The sequence below is a fragment of the Macaca nemestrina genome, chromosome 16 (genome assembly GCF_043159975.1).
Source record: "Macaca nemestrina isolate mMacNem1 chromosome 16, mMacNem.hap1, whole genome shotgun sequence".
NCBI classification, from domain to species: Eukaryota; Metazoa; Chordata; class Mammalia; order Primates; family Cercopithecidae; genus Macaca; species Macaca nemestrina.
Window position 1 is genome coordinate 46,934,013 of NC_092140.1, and position 27,042 is coordinate 46,961,054.

Here is a 27,042-nt window from a genome sequence, read left to right on the forward strand (position 1 = left end):
GCAGCCATTTCAAAATATGTTAAAGAAATATATTTTGGGATAAAATCTTTTTCACTTCCTTCAGCATCTGCTATCTGCCCTGTTATACTGTTTACCAGAGTCAGGTTGGAAAGTAAGCTACATTATACAGGGTTCATAAAACCTGTCTGATGAGATTTTACAGTTTGTAGGGCATGACCCCCCTTAGATAGGAATTTGGGCAAGAGAAAAAGAAGGTCATAGTCCTCACATTTAAAAATTATTATTTTATGTAGTTTTATATTATTTCACACAGCTTATTATATTTGTAAGTGGTAGATAATTATAGATTTCTGACTGTTATAATATTTTATTGTACCTTTTCTTTTTTTATGTGCTGAAATGTATCCTGAATGGCATACTTTTTGTACTCTACAAAAATCCTCCGTTCTATTACTCGTTATTCTTTAGTGTATTTAGTATATTTCAGGTTATAGTAATTATACTACACACTACTACCATGTTGTTCAGGCTAGTCTCAAACTCCTGACCTTGTGATCTGCCTGCCTTGGCCTCCCAAAGTGCTGAGATTACAGGAATGAGCCACCGTGTCTGGCCTTAGCTGTGAACTTCTTTAACCACCCATGACTCTCAGGTTGTGTTCATGACTATAAACTGCCATTTTCTTAGTTTCTTATTTGTTGACCAGATCCAGACTGGCCACTGCAGGACTGTAACAGAGATTTGCTTTCTGATTTATTGCAATGTTGTGAGAGATTTAGATATAAATGTAAAGAGGGGCTCTAGATCACAAATGTTACTTTATTTAATGAATTTAATATATTAAATAGGTGCTGAACTTCTAGAAGTTCCAAGTTGCTGTGTTTCTTCCTTACAAAGATAGTAAGGCACAGTTCATACCATCAAGGCACTTAAAGTCCAGTGGGGGCATGGAATATTGTTTAGGAAGAGCTATAAGTAAAGAACTTTTTATAAAAGTTCACAAGTTGGAAAGATTACAGAAGGGGTATATAATGAGGCACATTTGGGATTTGAGTTTGCCATTTTATGTCCATGTAAGGTTTAGAAAGGTAGAAAGAGAAGGAGGGTATTGTAGGAAGAGCAAAGACAGAGTGGAAAAACATGAAACTTTTTTGAGGAACTGTGTGTCAGTTTGCATCCTTCAACAGAAGCAGACACTAAGATGGTAAAAGGCCTACAAGGCATTCATTGAAGAATAAAGGGGAAAGAGCTGAAGGAGACAGGGTGAGTCTTGAGATTAGTGCAGGTTTCATGCTTATAAAAGAAGAGGTGGGCAAGGAAGGATTGGATAGAAAGAGGCTCAGGACTAAGTGCAGGTCTAATAAAAATTTGACCAACTGATTGTGCAGCTGGGAGTCAAGGTACCCGTACGAATCCCCTGGTCACTCAGCCTTTAGTGGGAAGCAGCTCAGGTGAAGCATGGCTTCGGTATTGATGGGTGGCCACTGAAGACGATGGCCAGCTATGACTCCTGCAACAGGTTTGAAGGATATTTGAGTGGTGGATACCCATGGACACCTCAGCCATCTGCAGGAATGCCAGGTAGTTTCTTTTGGCTGGAACATGTAGAATCTAACGGAGGGAAGAAGTTGGAACCACAACATGAGAGGCCAGAAATGGCATGATTAGGAATGTGTACTTTATCAAATGGAAAGATGGAAAAGTTTTAGACTTGTATGTAGAAATATCATTTAGAAAGAATTATCATTTAGGACTATATCTAAATCCATATACATATGATTTTTTTTTTTTTAAGGTGGGCATGTTGGCTGCATAAACCCATGTAGTATCTACTGTAGTAATTCAACTGAAAAAGAATGACCCAAATGTTATTGGTAGTGGTTGAAATGCAATGTCAGGGAAACAGATTGACAACAGAACCATATATTGGGGTGAGATAATAAGGAAATTGAAAGAGTGGGAAGAGAAGTGATTCCCAAGTTTAAGTCTAGATTTCTTAAACAATGTTGATGTCATCTGTTTATTCATATATTCAACGAATACATATTCTATTATGTGCCAAATACTATTTTAAACATCAGTGATACAAAGAGACAAAAATGGAATTTACATTAGAATATAGAGATTATCAACATCAAGTGGTGATATTTGTAAGAAAAGAAAGCGGAAGGTGTAGAGGAACAAGGAGTGCCAGAGAGGTGAGAAGACTGATTGTTTTTTAATTAGAGTGATAAGGGACACCTCAGCAAAATGATGGTTGAAAAACAAATAGTTGAACAAGCAGGCCAGTGACTATCTGAGGCAAAATAACAAAGGAACCAATAAAGGCAAAGGCCCTATAAAAGCATGCCTGACATGCTCAGCAGACAGTAAGGGGCCAGAGAGTTGAAGAAAAGAGAGTGACAGGGAGGATAGCAGAAAACAATTCCAGAGACTAATGGGCAATGTTGATTAGGGAGTGAGAGCTTTGATTAGGGAGTGGTATCTTTTAAGACAGTGCATAAAATTAAAGGTCATTTTTTGAACAGAAGAATGCTGTGATCTGTCTTCAATCTTCACTCTGCTTACTCTCGAGAAGAGACCATAGGTGAGCAAGTTCAGAAACAGGGCAACCTTATGCAAAATTATTTCAATACCAGGCAGAAGATATTAGATTTTGTATATATTAATCAGACATAATCAGATGTTAAAAACTGCTTCCCTGTCATTACTAGCCATATTTACTTCTCAAAGTTTGGAGCAATGGTAATAACCATATGTGTTATGTTACTTTAAATAGGAAAATTAAACTATATTGTGCATTCCATTGAGTGGGGCTGGTGATCTGTTTGGAATAAATAAAATATTTCATTCTTCTTCCAGTAGTCTTCAGAAAAATAGCTTTGTTTCACAAAATTTTATTATAACTTCTATTAGTGGTTTTCATAGAAATTAAAGAAGACTTTGCAGATGCTGATTCATTTGTCGAAAATGTGATTTCCCTTCCTCATGGTTTAGCTCTTGATTTAAGTAATGCTTTAGTGGAGAAGTCTTTCCTGACAGAGAGCCCACAGCACAGATTTCCATATTACCACTTTGTCCTCCCACGGCCCTCCTTATGTTACCTGCTGTGACACTTATTTTTTGAAAATCTTGTGATTTAAACTTCTCTCTTCTCTTTAGCTGAGTAGCCCTTTCTACTGAATGAAACTTCTTCTTCAGCTTTATTATACAGCTATTTGATTTATCAATTAATAATGCATGTTTATAGTTATTCACATATTGAAAAGGCATAGATAGCTTCTCATAAATTTACTAAACCTCATCCATTCTCACAAATTCAAATGCTCTACTATGCTAAATCTCCATATAGGAACTCACTCCCAAGTGGAGATTTACATTTATTACTGTCTTTAAGATCTGTAACTGAAATAATAACAGTAAAATATTTAGGGCAGTGTCTGGCACATAGAAAGTGCTCAACATGCCTTTCACCTCCACTCCCGTACTATTGTTTAGTGATCATACTAATCATTTATATTTTGAAATGGATGAAAGGATAGATGTTATAAGTGGAGTGCTTGCTTTAAACTATAAACATTTGTTTATTTTAATTTTGATTAAAGCTTTGGTATGAAAATTAAATATAATAATGTATTCATATCACTGCATTGCAATATTTTTGCCAATTTTTTCCCAAATTTTTCCAATTTCTAAATTTATACAATTGCATAATGGGGCTACCAAATGTTCCATAAGTTAGTAATAGTCTTACAGTTTTGACAGATTATGGTATACCAGTATAATTATTATTATTGTCATTCATTATTTTCTTAATTATTGAATAAAGTACATTTGAACAATTATAATTAGAATAATGAAATGGAGTGTTTTACCCTGGTTAACAAGAAAAACACTAGATCTTGTGGCAGTTTTCATCTAAAGTGGAGAATGTATTCAGTTATGTGTAAAAGTATAGAACGAAGGACATAGAAATAAGATGTCATGGAATTTTAACTTGATGTGAAAAGAGATAGTAGAATTTTAAGAAACTTTCTAAAAAGTGCCCATCATAATTAAGAAAAAGAACCATCATGATTCCTCCGACCCTCCAGGAAGAATGAATTATTGCCAGGGAGGGGTCGTAGCAGGGAATGGTAAAGAAAGTTTGAAATCCTAGGTTCTCCATTCTCCACTCTTACGAGATAAAGATTTTTAAAATTACATTATTCTTTGAAACAATTAATTGAAGTAACTCAAATATTATATTATGTAAGTAGAAAGTTAAACGTATGACAGGAGTATAAAGGAATGTCCTAGAATTCTCTTGTACTACATTTGTCAGTTTCTTTCACTTTATGTTTATGTCAAATCAGAATATTCTCAGTTCGTTTCCTTTTTTTTTATTTATCCAATATAACCTTCCCTTTTATGCACCTTCGATAAGAACAATAATTCTGTTCCTCAAAATATATGTATTGGATTTATGTGGGCTATGTTTAGAGCAAAACAATTCCAAAAGAAAGAAACATTGAAAATGATAGATGTAGGGGGATTATATTCCTTGGTGTCCTGAAATGGTTTTTATCATTTGGATATCTGCTTCTAAGCATTTTATTTTAAACAAGAAATTGCATTGTTTTTTGTCATTATCACACTAATGTACTGAGGGGCTGCAAACAGAAGTACACATGACAATTGATCCATATTCCGTTGGGACAACAGATGGCACGTAAAAAAAAATGTCTAAACTTAGGAAGAGCAAATCTTATTTTCAGATCAGGTTTACAGAGTGCTTGATAGGGTACCAGGCAATTATATTCTCAAGTGTAAGAATAAACTAATATATATTGAGAACCTTAAATCTATTTAACAATTTCTTTTTTTGTGTGAGTTTTTAACTTTTTTGCTTATTAATAGTAATAATTCTATATGCTTATATAATTCCTGTTTGGTTAGAGATTATAAATCATACATTAAAACATATTAGGCAACAATATGTCCTCCAAAGTTTTTTCTTAGTTTTACTTGACTTTTATATTTTTACACTTGTGTGAAACCAGTTATGGTCTTGAGTTTTCTTTCCCTAGATAACATTATACATGAAACAACTTCTTGAGTGGCACTTCAGGAAATAAATATCCTCTTGGATTGGTTTCAGGACAAAACTATTTTGTATTGAATTTTACTCCGTAGCCTTTGCTATTATGGGGAGGTAGATAGGTACATAAACAGTGTCTTAGTCCATCCCAGATACTATAACAAAAATACCATAGAGCAGATAACTTAACAACAAAAATTTATTTATCACAGTTCTTGAGGCTGAGAACTCCAAGATCAACATGCTGAGAGACTCAGTGTCTGGTGAAGACTCTGTTTTCTGGTTCATAGATATCTTTTGCATCCTTATCTAGGGAAGGAGCAAGGGAGTGCTCCCTCTTCACATTTACAAAGGCACTAATCCCATTGACGAGGGCAGCCTTGTGACCCAGTCCCCTACAAAAGCCCCACCTCCTAATACTATTACCTTAGGGAAGGATTTTAACATATGAATTTTGAGAGAACACATTCAGTCTATAGCAGTAAGATAGATAGATAGATAGATAGATAGATAGATAGAGAGATAGATAGAGAGATAGATACATACATACATACATACATACATACATAGAATTTCATCTCAATGAGATTCAAAAAGGATATGGACCTAGTCTTGCTTCTATAGTGCAAAACAGCAGTGAAATCCAGAAGGTAAAGGCCCCAAGCATTACCACTAAAAAGTAAAACCTCCTAAAGCAATTTAAGAGGTAGACATTTAGTAGAAGTACCTCATTTTATTAGAAATAAAAGTATTTTTTTATGTTGAAAACCAGGGTGTTTATTAGTTATTAAAAATAGAAGTAATAGACATCTAGTTGGCATTCAAGAAAAGTATCATAAAAAGTGAAAGTTACCAAACATGGAAACTTCTTTGATGTAAAGCTGTATAAGTAATGCTATCAATTAAAACTGGAATGTATACATACCAGGAGAACTTCAAAAAATCCTCAAAAGTTTTAGATCTTCAAAATTTTGAGATTTTGAATCTCAAAACTATGTACATTTAGAAAATACATTTTATTGCACATAGTTATATAAGAGATTGGTTAAAGCAAATAAATTATAAAGGTTTAGGATGTGAGCAAATGATTCACAATGTTTTTTTTTTTTTTTTTTTTTTTGGTGAAAAAGTTCTATTTTTTATTTGCCACAATTCAATTGGTCAACTTTAAGCAGCCTCATGTAAAAATAAGTTACTTTGATTACTTTCAGGTATGTCTTAAACTCTCCCTTTATGTTGAATTTTGGAATGTTTTGATTCTTGATATATAAAGTTTCATTATAATATTATTGAAGATTTATTATATTTGTAGTAGAAGGGTCAGTAACACTTCTTGGGACAATTTTCCAGACCCATTCACTTTAGTTTTGTTCTGGGTTACCATTTCTCAAACTGTAATTCTCAGACTATTTGCATAAGAATGACAATGGATATTTTATACAAATTCAGATCTTTAGGCTCCGCCTAAGACTATTTGGACATATATACCATGCAAGCTGCAATTTTAACTAGCTCCTTGTGTGATTATAGGGTGTATAAAGCCTAAGAAGAAATGAAATTCAGGGAATCAATTGAACATCTTTAAATGTGCTTGTATAGCACCAAACTGTTTTCTTCTCAAAAATATACAATTCATTCTTGCATGTGGTCAACCATTATTTCAAAAGTTTTCTTTTGTTGGAAGAACAAAAATAAAGTTGTTAGTCTACGAGAATCATCTTGTATATAGTTTTTGAAACTTTCCAGCAGTAACAGATATTTCAAATGTAATACATATATCTGAGATTTATTTTTAATTTTAGTGTTTACTCATACATTATTATATAACAGAACACATGGTGCTTATAGAAATTTTAAAATATTTACCATAATGCCTCTACTATTTTTTTTAAGTATATTACATAAGAAATTCCTTCTCTGCTTCTTGGGTTTCAGCATTCAGAACTTCACCTTCCACTGTCAATAATTTGGGATTAATATCTTCATATAGATTAAGTGTAGGAAAGAAAATGCAGTAACTCTTTCTCACCCATCAGAAGGTTCATGACTGACATCCCTATAAAAAAGAAAGATTAACAAGAGAAAATCATAATGAATATATGTAACCAAAATATTTAATGACATGGAAGTCTTTGGAAATAAAGACCCAAAGGCCCAGGGAAAACTGTTTTTAAGGACAGTCATGCAGAAGTGTGATTGGCAGTCAAGAGGGTACGATCCAATGGGAAAAATGCAGGGACCTCAGTAAAGGCTGTTCTAACTTTTCTGAGTTTGGGTGTCTCATCCCTTTCCTCTGGGCATACGGTAAAACTCTTCTAGAACGGGGGTTTTATGACCTACTTTCAGGGGAAGTAGAACAGAAAATTATTTTTGTGGCCTCAGGGGGAAATGGTGATAGATGGTCAGAGAGTGACCTTTCTGCTTCTGTGGTTTTCTCAATTTCCTTCAGTGTAAAATACTCAGTGCAGAGGTGCCATATTTTGGGGCATTGTGTTCTGAGTTTCTGTGTTCTGTAATACCTACAGACAGATCAGTATTCACTCCTAGTCTGCTCAGAATTATATCACTTAATGTTTAAAAATAAGCCTTATGCAAAACTCTATGGCTTTCAGTTATCAAACATTCAATTGCAGAAACCACATTGTAACTTTGTTTTTTTTTTTTTTTTTTTTTCTTTCTGAGATTTATGAGGTAACAGGTTATGGAACCATTTCATTTAAAGAATTCTCTTTTTTTTTTTTTTTTTTTTTTTGAGACAAAATCTCCCTCTGTTGCCCAGGCTGGAGTGCAATGGTGCAATCTCGGCTCACTGCGAACTCTGCCTTCCAGGTTCAAGTGGTTCTCCTGCCTCAGCCTCCAGAGTAGCTGAGATTACAGGTGCCCGCCACCACTCCCAGCTAATTTTTTAATTTTTAGTAGAGACAGGGTTTCACCAGGTTGACCATGGTGGTTTCAAACTCCTGACCTCAGGTGATCTACCTGCCTCGGCCTCTCACATTGCTGGGATTACAGGTATGAGTCACTGTGCCCAGCCTAAAGCATTCTCTTAGTATTTAATTATTTCTCTGTATTTTTTATTGATACACTTTCAATAAACTTGTGTTCTATTTACATAGAAAAAATTGTTAAAAGTAAGCTCGCTAGACAAATGTTATGGTAACTTTAGTTTTGATAGATACTACTAAATTACTTTCACTATTGCATACATTTATAACCCTACCAAGGTTTTGCCAAGGGTAGAAATTACCAGTTTACAAATTTTAAAATTTTGCCAATTTCAGAGTCAAAAATTACATTATATAGTGATATCCATTGACTTTTTATAATATTTAATGAGTTTAGCCTTTTATGTTTCTTCTTTTGTGATTTAAATGGTGGTGAACATTTATTTGGTTTAATAAAATATTGCTTCCAGTGGCTAAGCATGAAAGAAAAAAAGGGGTCACTAAACTATTACATTTGATTATTCTATTGTCATAAAATAATTTGTCTCTCTTTGTTTTTTTCTGTTATGACTGGGGGTTAAGGGGTTGCGCAGGGGAGGGAGAGTTGATTTTCCTTAGAGGAAAATCTCTGAAGAGATAGTGCCTCTTGTTTGGGAAGTTAGTGAGAATGAATATGTAAATCTGAGTATTCAGATTATTTCCTCAATTTGCTAGAATGGCATTTTGTCAAAATATATGCCAGACTACTTAGAGTTCAGCAGCTTGATAAAAATACAGACAACTGCTCCACACTTACTGAGTTAGAATTCTAGAAGGTGGGGCAAGAATCTGCATCTTGATATTGCCTAAATATAAACTTTGAGTACCAACGTTTTCAGGAAAAAAAAAAAGAATCAACTTACATAATTATTAGATTTTACATTCAAGAACTAAATTGAACCAATAATTAGAAATACCTACTACAGATCCCAGTGATTTTTTTGTGAAAAGGAGAGCTATTAAGATGCATAATTTACAGAGGAAATATACATTAAGACTGAATTTAATGATTCTAGATGTCCTCTGTATAATTTAATTTGTGCGAATTGCAATGCTTAGATGAAACAGGAAAGGCTCAACATAAAATAGTTGTTTTGCTTGTTCTCTGTAATCGTTATAAACAAACACAGCAGGTAGATTACTGAAACAATTGTGAGTCTGAAGAGGAAAAGTTTAAAAGTAATAAAGGCCACTTTCATGCCAACTGTAAGATGTTAATACCTCTCACACTTAACAGTGAAAGGCTGTCTACTTCTCTTTACATTTACTGTACTGATTTCAGAAACCTCTTAATAGCTGTTGACAGGTTTAAATGAACTTTCTTTTTTGAACCTGTGCAGGTGAAATGAGCCTCTCTTTTTCTTTACAGTAGTTATGCTCGGCAACAATTAACATCAGGTGGAGGTTAAATTTTATGATTGGTGTCTTTAGCTTTCTTTGGTAGGAACACACAATGGAGGAGGTAAATCTTAATTCAGTCCATAATAAAACAAAGTAGCTATCTGTAGGCATTTAAAAAAACTCTAAATGTAAAATAACTCTATTTTATTTAAAATATATTTTTGTATTAATAATGTAATACATTAACCTGCATGTCCTAGTAGCAGGGTTGATAAAAATCAATAACCTTTCAATTAATTTTGAAACACTCTATATGAAAAGATAGAGGGAAGATTAATGAATTGTATAAAAAAAAAGTTCTTAGTTTTTCTTTGATGTGACACAAAGGATGAATGATATTCGCTTGTCCAACGTAATCCTAGGAATATACCCAACATTTGACAATCCCAAGACTTTTATGAGAAGCAGAGCTATTAGTACCAAAAATTCTTTATCAATTAATCTGCTTAAATCTGTTCCCATTAGCACTGTTTATTCAACAATTTAATTAGAGCAAATTTCCTCACAGTAAATAAATGTAATGATTTCTTTACCATAAAGAAGTTCTGTGGTCTGCAAAAAGCAAATTCAGAAAGAAAGGAGATGGTCTATTATACAGTGTGAAAAGCACTAGCGTGAGATCAAGCTGCTCATTCTCAGCATGGACTGGGAAGCAAGAGGGAATTAAGCAGGCTTGTAACTGGTCTGATGCTTTTGAGACTGACATAATCCTATTACCCTATGGTTTTGATGTAAAGGATTTTTTAAAATTTTGTTTGTTAGTAGATTATTAAATTAAAAACATTTGAGTTGATTTTTTAAAATAATTGTACAGGTGAATAGAATTTCAAATTTATTTTCTTTTGAGTATTATTTTCTCCAACACCTAACACCAATGCAGAAAATAACGGCTGACCCTACATTCAACTCTACTCTGTTTATTTGGGGTTTCAGAGGAATTCAGAGGTTGCAGAACAATACTGTTATCATTTATGATGTTCCTTTCCTTAATAACAATTCTTTTTGAAAAAGCATATTTATAGTCATTCTAGAAAATTATTAGAAAATGAGTTTTAATATGATAAAGTTTTATGAAAATTTAAGTTAAATGCATTTTATTATATGCCTTAAAAAGTGAGAATTACATCTGAAGCAAGTGGTTTTATTTAGTGTTCCTTCCAATATAAATGTTACTGTAAAAGCATTCCCAATCTTAAAATGTCAGGGAAGTTTTTAAAAATGTCAGGAAGACTCAAGTTTTATGTGCAACTGATTTTTGTTTAGAGACCTTTCTAATGAGATAGGATGACAGTTTTTAATTCAAAGACTTACTATTTTGTATTTAATAACTTGGATGACAAGAAAGTAACATGTGAGCACATTCTGTTAGGATTAGTCCTTGTTCCTTATATTTTCACATAACAGGATAATTTTAGGATTCAAAGTTGTTGTATTCATTATTTTTACCTAAATAGTTCATGAGTTAAATGTGTCACTTTGGCAAATGTTTGAAAAAGGGTCCTGTTGGCTTTATTTTTTCTGCTTTAAGTTTTGTGCTACAGGATTTTCAACTGCAAGCAACAGGCAGTTCAGAAATGAGTTTGGTATTTGGGATCAAACACACCTGCTCTAATATTGACTGCCATTTACCTGTTGAAACAGAAACAGGCTATGTAATATTTCTGACTTTCAGTTTCCTCACATGAAAAATGTAGATATCAATATTCACTCTTAAAGGTATTATGATTAAATATAATAACTATGTAGCTCCTAATTTTCTAAACAGACTAATTATTGGTTCTCTTTCCTCCTATTTCTCTTCCTTGAGGATAGAAACCACATTTCTGGCACCTTTCCATATCCAGATTATAATAATGCATATCCCATGTAGCATGGAAAGCTAACGTTTGTTGATCATTGCTTTTTGATAAAAACTTTTAATAAAAAACTTTTAATAAAATAAACTTTTAATAAAAATAATTTATTAAATAAACAAACTTTTAATAAATAGAAACCATATTTTATAAACTCCATTTACCTAACACTGAGATATTTTAAAAGAACATTTAAATGTGATACTATTTTGATATATACTGATCTTATTAATACTATTGCTTGTGATTTTACCCTGTATAGTTAGAAAGCATTTAGCATTGCCTTATATTTATTGTACTTGTTTTACACTGCTTTCTGAAGTTATTTTATTGTAAAATAAAAATGTGTATGTTTAGAGAAATTTGACTAGAAGCTATCAAAACTATGTGCTATCATCACAACTGGTTCTAACCAAATGCAAATGATAAAGAACTATGAACTTTGAGTGACCTAAGATGCCAGACCTTTACCGGATCTAATTGAAGGCTTTTCTGACCAAGAACACTTACATATACCTGATCCTATCCACCAAACTAGTTATCAATCTTTAATATTTTAGTACATCTTGGATGAAACTGCCCCCACCCCCGTCACTATTCCCCACGATGATCAACATTTAAACCCCCCAAATTCTTTACCTATATCAGTGACTTACAAAGACCGCTTCACTGCTGTTAGGCTTTCTGTTAATATACTCAGATTTTTGTTTTACTGTTGTTTTGTTTTATTAGCTTTGGTAATTTAAAAAAATTAAGTGTTTAAAAAATAAAATCACATGGTTACATAGTGTCTACTTTGGGAAGACAGATGATTTTTTCACACTAATAAAGTATGTGCTATCCAATAGGGTAGCTGTGAGCCACAGGTGGCAACTAAGCATTGAAATTTGACTAGTCCAAATTGAGATGTTCTCTAAGTAATTCAAGAGACAGTACACAAAAATGGAAATATCTCATTCATAGTATGTTATATGGATTACATGTCAAAATGATACAATTTTTGATACATAGGGTAAAATATGTTATTAGAATTTATTTTGCCTATTTCTTGTGACTTTTAAATTATTAGTTAGTATTTACAATTATCTATGTGGCATACATACTTCTTACTGAGCGGTTCCAGTGTCGAACTTGCCAATTGTGTTCTTTGCTCATTAACACAGACACCTTCTCCCACAATTGAATTGAAGGAAAATGTAGAATGTAGTAGGATGGCTAGAAATAGGAATGAAAAAGTCTCAGCTAAAATTCTTGGTTTAAAAGAGAATAGGAAAAGCATCAAATAACCACAGCAAGCCTGACAACCCTAGGTTGTTTCCAGGCCTGAGTCATTTATCACTCTTAGAAGCAGAGTTCAACACCGTTAATAGGCAACAATGCTATTGAGGATATAGATTCGTGCATTTCATATGGATATGTTGTGTCTGTTCTGAATATAATATTAAGGGAAAATTGTAAGTGCATATGCTTATAATCTGATTAGGGAAATATATGAACTGAACAAGTTGCAACCAAATTGGACATACTGGAATTGGTTATATAGGGAAAAATTATTAGATGTTTGCTAATGTAGAAAAATAAGAAGTGACTTATTAAATTTCATGTCAACTATATCTGCTATTCCTGCAGTAAGAAAAACACTGATAAAATCCCTAGAATTTTAAACTAATATAATAAAAAATATTTCTGTATGAAAGGCCTCATTAAAAATTAAGCATTTATTTTAGTCATATATTTTTAAAAAAAGAAGGTTTCTACATATCCGGCTTAAATCAAACCACGCATTTTCTACTCTCTTTGAGTATTAAAACTGACTAACCCAGGCCAGGCTCGGTGGCTCACGTCTATAATCCCAGCACTTTGGGAGGCTGAGGCAGGCGAATCACCTGAGTTCAGGAGTTTGAGACCAGCTTGGTTAACGTGGTGAAACCCCGTCTCTACTAAAAATACAAAAATTAGCTGGGTGTGGTGGCTGGCACCTGTAATCTCAGCTACTCAGGAGGCTGTGGTAGGAGAATTGCTTGAACCCGGGAGACAGAGGTTGCAGTGAGTCGAGATCGCGCCATTGCACTCCAGTCTGGGCAGCAAGAGTGAAACTCCGTCTAAAAAAAAAAAAAAAAAAAAAAAAAAAAAACTGACTGACCCAAATTTATGGTCTGCTGTTTAATGACTGTTAAGTATTCCACTGAGCTGATAGGCTAAACATGCACAAATATATCATTTCCATTTGAAAAATGCTATGAGAAACAACCCTGAACTCTCACATCATCAAGCACACATATTATATCATTTTTGAAAACTAAATTTCTTAAGGCAGGGGTGTTTAGTGAAGGAAACACATATTGTAGCATGTGATCCGTATTATCCAGAAAATTCGAGTCAGCTTTTACTTTTACCAGCACTATAGGAGACTGACTCTTTTTGAATCATATCTTTTAATCTTAGTCTTTCAAAACATGTACTGATTTTTCTTTCCCACCGTGATTGCTAAATATTCTAATTAGCATGTGCTTTTTAAGCATAGTCTTAACTTTCTTAGATATAAAATCAAAGTGCCACCAAAGGAGTAACAATAGCAAAATTCTTATATTTCATTTCAAGTGAAAGACTACTGGCCTTGAAGTAAAACCTGTTCTACCCCTACTAACCATAAGGCTTTATAATTTTCCTGCTAATTATTTGATTCACAGTTTCCTCATTTCAGAACCGGTGCTAGTGGCAGATAGTATTTACCAGCAGAATTTTTGAAGCTCAAAATTAAAATTAACCCAAGTTGTACAAGTATCCTCTCAACTATACTATTTTGGTGTGCTTAGTAGAATTTTTCGCCTTTACAGGTTTCTAACATGTATGATTATGATATGATTCATCAGCTTCCAGGTTCAGTTCTATCTCACTGGGTTTTATTGGAGTTGAAGTTTAATTGATATCTAAAACTAGAATGTAATTTTAGAGAATTGAAAAAAAATTTGGGAAAGAATAATTGCACCTTTAAGTAGAAGATAAGCAAGTATCTGTTTTCATGTATTCTATTAAAATTAGACTAATAAAATAACACTTTTTTTTTTTTTTTTTTTTTTGTCAAATGACCAAAACTAAACTCTTAAAGTGTACTCTTAAAAAAAATGCTCAGCCATGGCAGAGAACAGGCTCGTTTTTCTTTTCAGTTTGATTTGTCACCATTTAGTGGGCTTGTGATAAAAGAATGATGAAATGCATGATTAACATCATGTAAGCATGCTTCACTCTAGTTTTCTGACAAGATACCAAATCCTCTGAGTTTTATGTGAGAAGTAATCCTAAGATCCAATGTCACCATAATTCCCCCAAGACAGCTTAAATATTTAGCATTCTCTCTTAAATCAAATAATCCCTTAGGTTCATTCAGGTTCCATATATATATATATATATATCTGTCTACCTCTCTGTCTACTATCTATCTATCTATCTATCTATCTATCTATCTATCTATCTATCTATTTATCTATCTATCTATCATCTCCACACAGGCAGATACACAGACATACACAGATACAAAAATACATATACTTTACCCCTTTGAAGGCCCTAAGGGATTGTTGAAATGTGTCATTTGCTTCTTTTCATAGTACTCTAATAAAATACATTAAAAACATGTTCAATGTCAACAAATTCTATCCTTTGGGAATGTCCACAACTGCAGAAGAAATATGAAGAGGAGAGACATTTATTGTGATTACTAGACTGGAGTCTCAGTAGGCTGGGATTAAGTAAGTAAAATTGATTTTGTCCACGATTTGATTTTAATCTAGTTTAGCAGAATCATATTCTACATGGAACAGATATTTAATTTAGTACATTATGATGAAAAGACTTCAGTTCAGAGAAGTTTAATGCATTTGATATGATAAAAGCACTGATTATTAGGTTTTTAAAAATAGTTATTTCTTATTATTTTATTACCATTTAAATAATTTCCTCTGTTTGTAATGTTTATATTAAATCTAGAAAATATTTTAGGCTCTTGTACGGGTACGCAGGCTGATTGTCTCTATAAAACGCAGTGATTTCGGAAGGAATAGATAGGATTTAAAATTTGCTGCACAGGTTGATTTTTCTGATCTAGAGATTTTTCTGAGAAACCACTTGCCATAGAATGAGTTGGAGCTGTCTAGTTACAAGCTACAGTTGTAAACAAGGGTCTATGGAAACCAATCTCCTGTAATTTTCCAGTCTACTGTTTTCTAATATCAGGGAGTTAGAACACTTGGCAATTTTGAAGATGCTGCTCAACAGAGGTCTCCAGCACTTTAACAGTTGGGACCAGATGGGACAATTTTCTGAGGTTAACAATGAGGCTAGGAGAACTATCCAAGCAAAGAAAAGAAGCAAAAAGGGGATTCATAGAGTATCCTATTTCTTTTTTCTGTTAAATAATTTATGCAAAATGTTCTTGCTCTCTCTACAATTTTCATATAGGCTGGACTCTTGAACTATATAAATATCATATCAATTCCTCATAGTACCTGTCACTCTGCAACCTATTCGTTGTATATTTTTGTGTTGTAAGAAATAGAAACAATATCTACTTTGAGCACATTTGTGTTAAGGCTGCTAATTCCTTTTCTATAAATAAGCTATTAAAACCATGTCTTAGCTCTATGTCATTAATTTGCTTCACAGACATTTTGTTATATAAAGTTATAAAATCAAACCCAAATGGCTCTATGCATGAAACAGGCATTTTGCTATTGTTTTTAAAGTAATGAATTAAAAAGCATGTGAGACTTCGTTGGCAAATTGGCAGTATGGTATAGAGGAAAGGAGGGTGACCATTATCAGAATCAGAATGTGGTAGCTTTTTTCTTTTTTTCTTTTTTTGCTTTGGAAAGCTTCTTAAATTCTATGAGCCGCAGATTCATTTAGTAAGCTAAATGGAATTTTAATAATATTTACCTGCAAGAGTTTTTGTAAGTATTAAAATTATGCAAAGTAGTTAAAGCACCTCCCCAAGCTTAGCATGTAGTTGGCCCTTAATAAATGGTAGCTGTTGCTTCTGGTATTTCTGCTTCCTGGCTTTTTTGTGGTAGATGGTCCCTTGTGAATGGTACACAGTGAATTGTGAGCTGGTATGAGGTTTATCCCTGCTGGGCTGAAGCATGTAATTGCTTGTGGGAGATTGTCCAGAACTCTCTACCTCCCTCTGCCATAGCAACCAGCAATGTTGCAGGTAGTACTTGCTCCATCAGCTAAGACCACAAAGTGAGTACAACTCACAATAGAGCCTCCCGCTGACCTGAGATGGACTTGTTGTATGAGTAAGAAATATACCTTGTTTGCTTTAAACCATTAAGAATCTGGGGCTATTTTCTGCAGCACAATCTAGCCTGTTCTGATTTGCATAAGCTTTAAGTAAGTATAGTGTACTAATACCATCATAATTTCACCTCTTAGGCTCTACTTAGCACTTTTTAACAATTAAAGCTGATCTTGATTAGGAAGCTTTAATGCATGTTTTCTGGATTGCTTCTCTTCCCTCTTAAAAGAAAGAAAATGATTATATCCTATTTTTCTGAAACATATTAGAAAGGACCAAATCTACATCATCCTACTTCATAGGACACAAATTCACTCCCAGATCTTCTCACTTCAGAATACTTTTTATAATTCCATAGATTGCTGTATGAAATATATCTGTATACAATTTTGCAAGTTCAAGGACAAAGGAATAGTTCTTTAAGACCAGTATTCCAGAGGTTGTACAGAACACACAATTGTTCACAGTTCCTGATTATTCTCTTTTTCTTCCTTTTCAACATACATCAGTCTCTGCAAATGTGAGCTAACAATATACAATATGCAATATGCAGTCATACAGTGAAATACCAGGAGATGTGCTTGCCTTTTATGTTATCTGAGATGGTTAACATTGTGAAAGAAATCTTGCATCCTCTGCAGATTTCTCCCTTACCATACTTGGGAACTGCAGAGACGGCTTTTCTTTTGTCAGATGACTCCGTAGCATGCTTGTGCCCATTCAGATAAATACTGGAATTTTTCCTGTAATATGTTGAGGGATTTGGGACACAGGTCACAAGCTTAAATGTGTTGTATTTTTTCATTTTTTAATCTATCTAATCTCTCCAATTTCTTGCCTGTGTTTCACTATCTGAACAAATAAGATTGATAGTGGTACCTTGGTTTGCTGTCACGTGGGATCAGGTGAAAGTGTAAGACACATTGCCCAAGCTGACTCAAGGGAGCACTTCTTCGGCCCATGCCTTATCAGTAATCTTTGACTTCCACCAGCTGAAACTGCTAGAGTGCTTTACTCTTTTTCCTTCCTCCTCAAAATTCAGGCGTAATGAGAATTCCCTGCCGTTACCGCCTACTAGCCCTGTACTGAGATTACATCAGTTCATTTAGCTGGAGCTTTTCAGGCACTCCTTGGCAGGAATTGATTTCCTTATTTTAGTCCTTTTGCCTTTGGATTCTGCCCAAAAGAAGATTCAAGAAAGTGAATTCTGCTCTTACAAGGTCTGTTTCAGATAATTACCTGAAAATGTTTGAGAATGTAAGGCAGTAGGAAGGTTGTTTTTCTTTATCTGTAAACCCACTAAGAACAAGTGTATAATGCACTTTTTAAAAGGCACCTTTCTTTTTGAGAGTTTGTTGAGGGGTAAGAGACATGAAGGGGAATGAGAAAGTTAATTCATTTGGGTTTCAAATAGCTTTATTATAAATATTCTAAAGACAAAAGGTCCAGGAATGACACCACTATGAAGTAAAATTTTTGAAAAGGACATGTATTTTTAAACCAATCCTTTTTTCATAAGTCATGATGTCATTTCAAATGTGCTTCTTGCCAGTTTTCAAACCACAGCTTCTGTGCACTTGAATATAGCAATTATATTGTAACTGTGCTGGATACACACACACACACACACACACACACACACACACACATACATATGTATAGAGAGAGAGAGAGAGAGAGAGAAAGAGAGAGGCAGAAAGATATGGTTGAAATATTGTTCTTACTTTCAAACACCTAGCAGTTCAGTTGAGGCAGTCAAATAAACAGAAAAAAAATAAAGCCTGTTGATAACTTCTGTGATTGAAAGAAACCCAAGGTATGATCTCCAGATCTATCTCTCAACTGCTTAAATTAGGGTAATGGAAACAGTGGGAGATTTGGAATGGGGGGAAATGTTACTTATTTGAAAGAAAAGGTTTAAGTTTTTGTTTTTACTGCTACTAAACAACACATATTATCTTTTCTTCATATTTCTTGTGACATGATCTAACTTCATATGAGTACAAAAGCAGTAATTAAAATTTTAAAAGTCACTTAACTCGTCAGCTATTGAAAATGTAGCTTTATTTGGTTCTTTAATCATGATTTTTAAAAATAGGACAATCACAATTTATTTGTCAAATAAAGTACTCTTACTTCCTTCACAAAGATGTTATGCATACAAGTTCTAGCTTAAATGATCTTAAAGGAAGCCTTTAAAGAGAATACAGCACGGAAGCTTCATAGATTCCTAGTCATGAGGAATTGTGGAGGGAAATATCCAGTTCACATCACCTAGGAAAGGATGGAGTAGATGAACTAGGTCTTTATTAATTTGATGCCCTACTTAGGTCTAAATCAGTGACTATTGCTCTGAGATTGATTTAAGGAAACTAATTTGGGGAAGGTAGAGGAAATGAGAGCTAAGAGGCTGATTTAAAATGCCATCATATTTCTATTATATGGTGATAATTTTCAGAATTGTGGTGCTGGCAGTGAGAATGGAAAAGAAGGGATTAATAAAAGAGTCATTTTAAAAAAGTGAAAACAATACTTAGGTCTTAGAGAGTGATTAGGTATGACAGACAGGTGAAAAAAAAGAATAGTTATCATTTATTTGTGACGTGACATAGCAGATTATAAAAACAAAAATAGGAAACAAACAAACACAGCCAGGTGTTTGTGGTTGAAGAAATCCTAGAGTTGAAACTTAACACTCCACTTCCAAGATGTGAGAGTGTGGGGAAAATTACCTCACTTTTCAGAACTTCCATTTCCTCCTGGGTAAAATGGGAGTAATAATGCATAGAGCATAGGGTGGCTGTAAAAATGATATAGAATAAAGTGTGGGAAATACTCACCATGGATGATCTCTTTTGTTCCTATTGAGTGCCAAGCCAGGCTCAGACACTTTATCTGCCTGACCTGATGACATTCTTCCAGCAATATGTTATTTGCTCTCCTTTGTGAATTGTGATAGTGAAGATCAAATGATGTTAGTAACCTGCCCAGAGTCACACAGATAGTGATAGTACAACTAGAATTCTTATCCAAGTCTCTCTGAATTCAGAGCCACACCCCTTCATACTCATACCCCATACACAGCTCATATTCAATAAAGAGCATTTCTTCATTTTGCAAATAGTGTTTGCTAAACTTTTTGAGCATCTAGTGAAGTGGTGGGCTCTCATGCAGAAAACAAAACAAAGCAAAAAACAACAGAAATGCATAGATACAAAATGTTGTTGTTATGGATACCATTAAGGCAGTAAACACCTCTGAGAAACTGATAGCCTCAAAGTTAATTTCTGCAAAATTTTTTTTAAAATTAGAAAATTAGTGTCACCATAGAAATAAAAGCATCTCTTCATTCAAGAAGGTTTGCTCTGTTAAGCTTCCTGTGTTACCCCATATGATTAGGCACGTGTTTAGTAGCTTCATTAGTGTCTTGATAGTAGACTTGGGCCCTATGTGCCTGGACTGTCTTCCCAAGACAGCCACATGACTATACTTGTATAATCCCGGTCACTGCCCTCTTTGACCACTTCATTTGCAATCACCCTCCACAACATGTTGCATTCCATACTTTGCTGTATTTTTCTTTATAACAATTATAATTATTTGACAGCATATATATATATATACACATATATATATATTTGAAATTTGTTTGTTTTTTTTTTTTTTACTCCTATCTCCCCATTGAAATGTCAGATTCACGAGATCAGAGATCATGAACTTTGTGCTTTGTCCTCAGCACCTAGAATAATACTAGCATGCAGTAGGGAGCGAATGTCTATTGCATAAAAGAATGAAAGTTTCGGCCGGGCGCGGTGGCTCAAGCCTGTAATCCCAGCACTTTGGGAGGCCGAGACGGGCGGATCACGAGGTCAGGAAATCGAGACCATCCTGGCTAACACAGTGAAACCCCGTCTCTACTAAAAAATACAAAAAACTAGCCGGGCGAGGTGGTGGGCGCCTGTAGTCCCAGCTACTCGGGAGGCTGAGGCAGGAGAATGGCGTAAACCCGGGAGGCGGAGCTTGCAGTGAGCTGAGATCCGGCCACTGCACTCCATCCAGCCTGGGCGACAGAGCGAGACTCGGTCTCAAAAAAAAAAAAAAAAAAAAAAAAGAATGAAAGTTTCTAGGTAGCAAGAAGTTGTATGGGAACAACCGTGGAAATGTGCTTGCTGTTTTAGATAAAAGGAGAAAGAATAGGAAGGAGAGGACGAAGTTAAGCCTGAAATTTTGGTTCAGGATACTTGAGTGGTCCGATGAGAGCTCAGACTCTCCCAGGGAACAGCTGTGTAAGAAGAGGAAGAAGAGGGCAGCATGAAGTCAGGTGCAGTTGGAATGCCCTAACTTATGCTGTGGTTATCTACTAAAATGCCCCTTAAGCAGTCTTTATTCAATAGACGTTGAAAGACCTTTCTTTTCAAAAAATACACCTAAAAACAAGGAGAGTACATGTGTTTACAATTATTAGAAGGCATATATTTGAAGTGTAGCTGTATTTGATTAATGTCAGGATACGGACTTCCCTGAGCCAGGTGATCTCCATCTCCATCTAAAAAGTGCTTTTCAAAGATGTGCTAACATGTGAGTACAATTACTTGTACCTGTTTGAGAGTCAGATGTGAGGCAGTTACACAGTGTTTCTATTTGACATTGATCACGGGCGTGCTGTTATTGCTATTTAAGATTACCCACCTTCTTCAAAGCATGAAAGTCTATTCGCTCTCATTTATAGGAATACTTTTGTGGTGGGAGGAAAAGTATGTGTAGTTATAAGTTCAATTACAGCTCCTGGTTTATCAGTGGCAGTATCCTAGACTAGACCATGGCCCTGACGAGGGCAATGCAGTGAAAAATGAGGATCATGCTGAGTACAATAGAAACTTAAAATGAGATTGGGTTTAAATTCACAGCTGGGACTTGCACACTTGGCACAGGAGAACACAGGGTCACTGTAGTAAGATAAGGAGTGTTCAATCATATCCTGCAGAGAAGCTAAGACACTGGTTTTGTAGCTCTTGTTTAAAAGCCTAGAACTTCTTGGATGATGTATATGTTCACATGTGAGTGTGTATGTACGTATACACATAGACACAAAGATATATGTGTATATTGAAGAAATAAACTTTATTTACATACTGAGATAAAATTTCTGAAGTCATGAAAATTCCTTTTCTAATGACATAGCAAACATTCTTTTACAATGCTTTAATAAAAACAGAAACTATCAGATAATATAACATATAAGAACTCTGACATAATGCCTTCTTGTAAATTTAAAACTATTGTTTAGGCACGCTGCTATTCAAATTGGATACAAATTGGGAACATGCAAGAAAAATTTAATTTTTGGATTTTTAATTGCACATTTATAATTACAGAGTTTCAGAGAATAACACTGTGCGTCAGAAAAAAGATCAACAACAATATAAAATTGCAAGGAAGCAAAAGGAAAGGAATACCACCACACTTTACTAGTTGGCTTATGATGGATGGTCAGGTGTATTGATTGACCTGGGTTTTTCTGATGGTCATAGTATTTATTCTCAGAGCAAATTTAAAAGCTAAGTATCATGTCTATTTTAGAGGAAAAATAAACCAGAATTTCTGAGTCATTCAGTAATTTGGTCACAGCCAAATTAATTGTCATTTGTAGAACCAGGATTCAGACCTAGATCTTTCTGAATTCAAAGTCAATCTTTATTATGTCTGATCTTACCTGATTTTCACTCTCACTCCCCAACTAGTTTGTGACATATAGGTGATTTTCTATGTGTGGTAGGTAATACTGTAGCTATTGTTTTGTGTTTAAAGCCTATGATCTGTTTGCCATGCCTCCCCAGGAAAAAAAGTTGCCATATAGTATATCAATGATATTGAATTCTGGGAAATCCGAGGTGCGTTATCCTTCCACTCACTAAGTAACCATGCCAGTGAGATGGACAATCACTGAGACTAAAGGTCATGCTTCTCTTTGGTGTGAAGTCAGCTTCAGCACCTCTTTCCCAAGCTCATGTCAATCAGATTAAGGCCCAGTTAGTTCCGTTCCTCAACCAAGCAGCCACTACTCTAAGGAAAGTATGTTTTGTATCATGCATTTCAATCTGGAGATTGAAATCAGAACTCATAGGGTAACTTTGTTAAGCTATGTGTATTCCTAACCCCTAGGAGGCTCTTCAAAGTAATGTGTTCTGAGCTGAGCATACTTGTTTTTCAAATAAGCCAATCTTTAACTAGAAATGATAAAAAGACAAGAATACTCAATTCATAGTTATAATCTATATACTTAAAATTAAGTCTCTGTATGGTCATGAATCTGAGACTGTATGACAGATATGGCAGTAATATAGACACAGGATAAAAAATTGTTCATCTTTGTATCCAAAATTCTTTGCAAAGTTTATATAAAATTGTACATATATTATCAGTACTGTCTTAAAAGTTTGAGTTGAAGCTATCCTTCCTGTCTTCATGATGGTGTGGTAGATGATGATCATGATGATGATGATGATGATGATCATGATGATGATAAAGCATCCACTGACACTCACTAAGTACCAGGCATTATACTAAGTGCTTTACATATATTATCCCATATTATTGTCATAATACATCATAACCAAGCTACCATTTTTATCCTCACTTTGCAGAGAAGGAAATACATGAATGGAGAGGTTAATTAGTCAAGGTTTATATATTATTATAGAGCCATGATTTGAACAAAGGGTTTACGACTTCAGAACATGTTCCCCTCAGTTTACATTTTGTTGTCTCTCAGGAAAAGCAAGTAACTGTAAGGAATTACTTACATCCTGGGATCATCCCTAAATTATTCCCCTGAGACAGACTTCTATCAAGAAAGTTTCTTTATCATCTGTAATATTGAACCTCTGTCCTCTCTTTTGGTGAATATAATTAATAATTGACTATGCATCTTATTGGCAGCAGGAAATTAAAACAAACACAGAGATACAAAAATAGACATACAGATACATAGATAGATGGTATCAGGTCAGCTAGCTAAATAGAATAGATGGAGTGATCAGATCCAGAAATAATCACATTTTTGTTAATTAGGCCTTCAGTGCTGTTTTTTAAGTGCCAAACATTCTTCTACACAAATAAGCACTTGACTCTCAAATAAGTAAATTGTAACCCTGGCCTCATTTAGTACATTAACCACCTTATGATAATTGATAAGACCTCTTAAAATAGCTTAATATATGAAACTTCACCTTTTAAAATAACAGCACTCATTTTTGAATATTTCATTTTAGTAAATCTGTACATTTTTGCATGTTGTCTCCTAAAATATTCTATTTATTTATTTTATTTTGTTTTTAATTCATCGAGATGGGATTTTACTATGTTGCCCAGGCTGGTCTTCAGCTCCTGGCCTCAAGTGATCCTTCCCCCTCAGACTCCCAAAGTGCTGGTATCATAGGCTTAAGCCACCATCCCTGGCCCTCTGTATTCTGTAATTATTGCACTGTTTGTATTCGGACAATGTTTTTATTAGTGTTTTTAAGGTTTTTTATTGTTTTTGGTTTTTTTTTTTTGATACAAAGTATCACTCTATCATCCAGACTATACAATGGTGTGATTATAGCTCACTGTAACCTGTTATTCCTGGGCTCATTGCATCCTGCCACCTCAGCTCCTGAGTAGCTGGGACTGCAGATACACACCATCATGCCCAGATATATACATTTTTTTTGAGATGCAGTCTTGCTATGTTGCCCAGGCTAGTCTAGTCTTTCTTGAACACCTGGCCTCAACTGATCCTTCTGTCTCAGCCTCCCAAAGAGCTGGGATTACAGGTGTGAGCCACTGCACACAGCCTGTTTGTCTTAGGATATAAATCCACCCTCCAAGGGAGGTCTAGGATACATAATTCTATTTGAATCAAACCAAAAATCTTAAGGGGAGTACTGTCCGCTTAAAGATGCTCAGTGAATGTGAATTGTATGACTACTGATTCTGCTTACAATACCTGTTCAAATATACATATAACTATCTTAAAATCTTAACAACTGTACCAGAATTTTAGAAAAATAACCTCACATTTATAAGCTGGAGCCTGTCAGAGTTCACTTTGACCAATGTGTCCTATAGGATCTATTACTCTCATATTTAATGTTTTGACAAATGTACTATAATAATATCAAAACCTACTTAGCAAATAAGAATAATTTTTTAGTATGTGTAATATTTTCCCCAAAGGGGAAAAACTCAGATAGAATGAAAAAGTTCAGTGACTTTTAAGTGCAAATAGTAAAATATAATCCATAAAATAGAAATTGAGTTTCATAAAAGAACCAACACAATAGTGAGAACTTTAGCAGGAATTTTAGTAAGAATTTAGACCCTCAAGATAAATTTAAAATCATATGGTTTTCTAACGTTCTAAGCAAGTAGAGTTGTGCTTATTCTATATTTGCCCAGCCCAACACATTCTCTCATTTCCCCATTGAGATAAGTATATTTGGACCATCCGTTGCCTACAAGTCAGAGTGCTGGATAGTATGACAGATGCAGGGACATAAATGTTTCTGATTAAGGATCGTGATTTCTCTCAGGTTGATTTTGGCCCTGTTATTTCTATGTTTAACTCTTTAAGCTGCTTTGATTATAACAAATTTCTCAACGTTGATTATAACAGATTATAATCAATCTCAACAGAGATGATAACATTCTCAACAAATTTCTCAACAATTTTAAATATTGCAATATATTTCTTTTCTGAGATGTTGAATGTTAATATAATAACTGTCAAAAACTTGCATATATCCATTATATGTGCATTAGAAAAAGAAAGACAGAAAAACTCTGAAGCTTTACCAATACTAATTTATCTAATTTTGAGGCTGCTCGTTAGGGCTTTTATGGCTCTTCAATAAATTATTTTCAAACAAAAGCAAAATAGGTAGGAGATCAACTATAATGAATCCAACATCTTCTGAGCCACTGTGTACAAAAGTTCACACATTCCAAGATAAAATAACAAAAGGTTTTTGTCTGCTTGTCTGTGGGTGTGTGTATATAGGTAAATAATAAAACACATTTAGATCTTTACTTGCAAATTAAAAACACGAAAACAAAAATAATACAATTTCAAAATAGCAGATGTTTAAATTAACTCTTCTGTTAACTAAGTTAGTGTCCTTAGTATGAACTATTATTCATAATTTGAAGAGATTTTCAAAATTATTCTAAATGCATGGTCAGAATTTTTTTTGTAGTGTAATGGTTTGTCCCTTCATTTTTTTGCTGGTTATTTCACCCATCTGTTCTACTGGGTTGTTGGTTTTCCCAACTTGGGGATGTGGTGAGGGAGGAGGGCAGAAATTGGCAGTGTGTGTCCTTACACTGGTGACTGAGAGCTTCCATAATTGTAGAGCATTTCATAATTGAGAACTCACTTTCACTGAAAAGAGTGTGATAATAATATCTAGCTTATATTGATTTTTTGAGGATTTTATGAGTTAATTGTTGTAAGTTGTTTAGAACAATATCTGATATATAGTAAATGCTCATTAAATGTTAGGGATTATTCAAGTAATCATGAGATTTTTGCTTCCAACATGGGCCTGGATAAATACTGAAATTATAAACTTAAATTGTGTCATCTGTGTTGTTAATATGCCTAATGTAAATGCCAGCTTGTCTTACAAGGCAAATCATACAACGTATTCTACCAGTGAATCACTAAGGTATTTCGTATTGCTTAGATTGTTCGAGTGCACAAATATGGAAGGAGATTAAATCAGCCTAAAGTCACTCCTTTTGAGATAGCTTGTGATCTGGAGAATAAAGAGGCTCTCTCTCTCTCCTGATGTCTTCTTTGCATATTTTGAGTACCCTAATGTCTTCTATGTTTATTTTAGTCTATACTCCCCTTCCAGCATCCTTTGTGTTTTTTATACTGTTTACTGGAATTTCCCAATCAACCATGCCATACTTTATTTTCTTTATTCTCTAACATTTTGCTGTTTCTTGTCCTATGTCCTGTTTCCTCTGTGCTATTTGTGGCTTTCTTATCCTTATGCTTCTCTCTTCCATTCTGCAGTTCCTGGAGGATAGAGCAAAAGTAAAGTTCTAAACATATGTGTGGCACTTATTTGGCATTTATTTTTGGACAAAGCTCTGCCACAAATTCCTTTTTTTTTTTTCCATTAAAAAAAATGGGTTGGATAACCTAGATGGAAATTAAAATTCCCATTTTTTTGTTTTTTGCTTGTAGCTTGTGCTCAATGTAAGTTCCACTGTTTTGATCTTTATTTCATCCACCTTGGGCTATCTCCTGCTCCCAATGGCTTCTCCGAAACAAGGCATTCCATAGCGCAAAACCTCTCCACCCTGTCTCAGGCTGTGTGCTGCGTCTCTAGACCATTAACTTACTTCCAAGCTCTGATGGAACGGCTTCCTTGTCATGTCCATATGGGCAGCACCATATGGATATCTGCAGCACAT

At 34.3% G+C, this 27,042-nt stretch overlaps 1 protein-coding gene across 19 annotated transcripts in view; it reads left to right on the plus strand.

The window, feature by feature from the left end:
- Nucleotides 1–27,042, plus strand: part of LOC105489946 (protocadherin 9) — a 944,009-nt gene that overhangs the window by 149,428 nt on the left and 767,539 nt on the right. For 7 of the 19 annotated variants that reach the window (XR_011615015.1, XR_011615016.1, XR_011615014.1 and 4 more), the window contains one exon: nucleotides 1–14,358. This exon is cut by the window's left edge. The exons of the other annotated variants lie outside the window; for them this stretch is intronic. The gene's annotated coding sequence lies outside the window, so the exon portion shown is untranslated. Of the gene's footprint in view, nucleotides 14,359–27,042 lie in introns of those variants that run through there. 19 annotated transcript variants of the gene reach the window in all.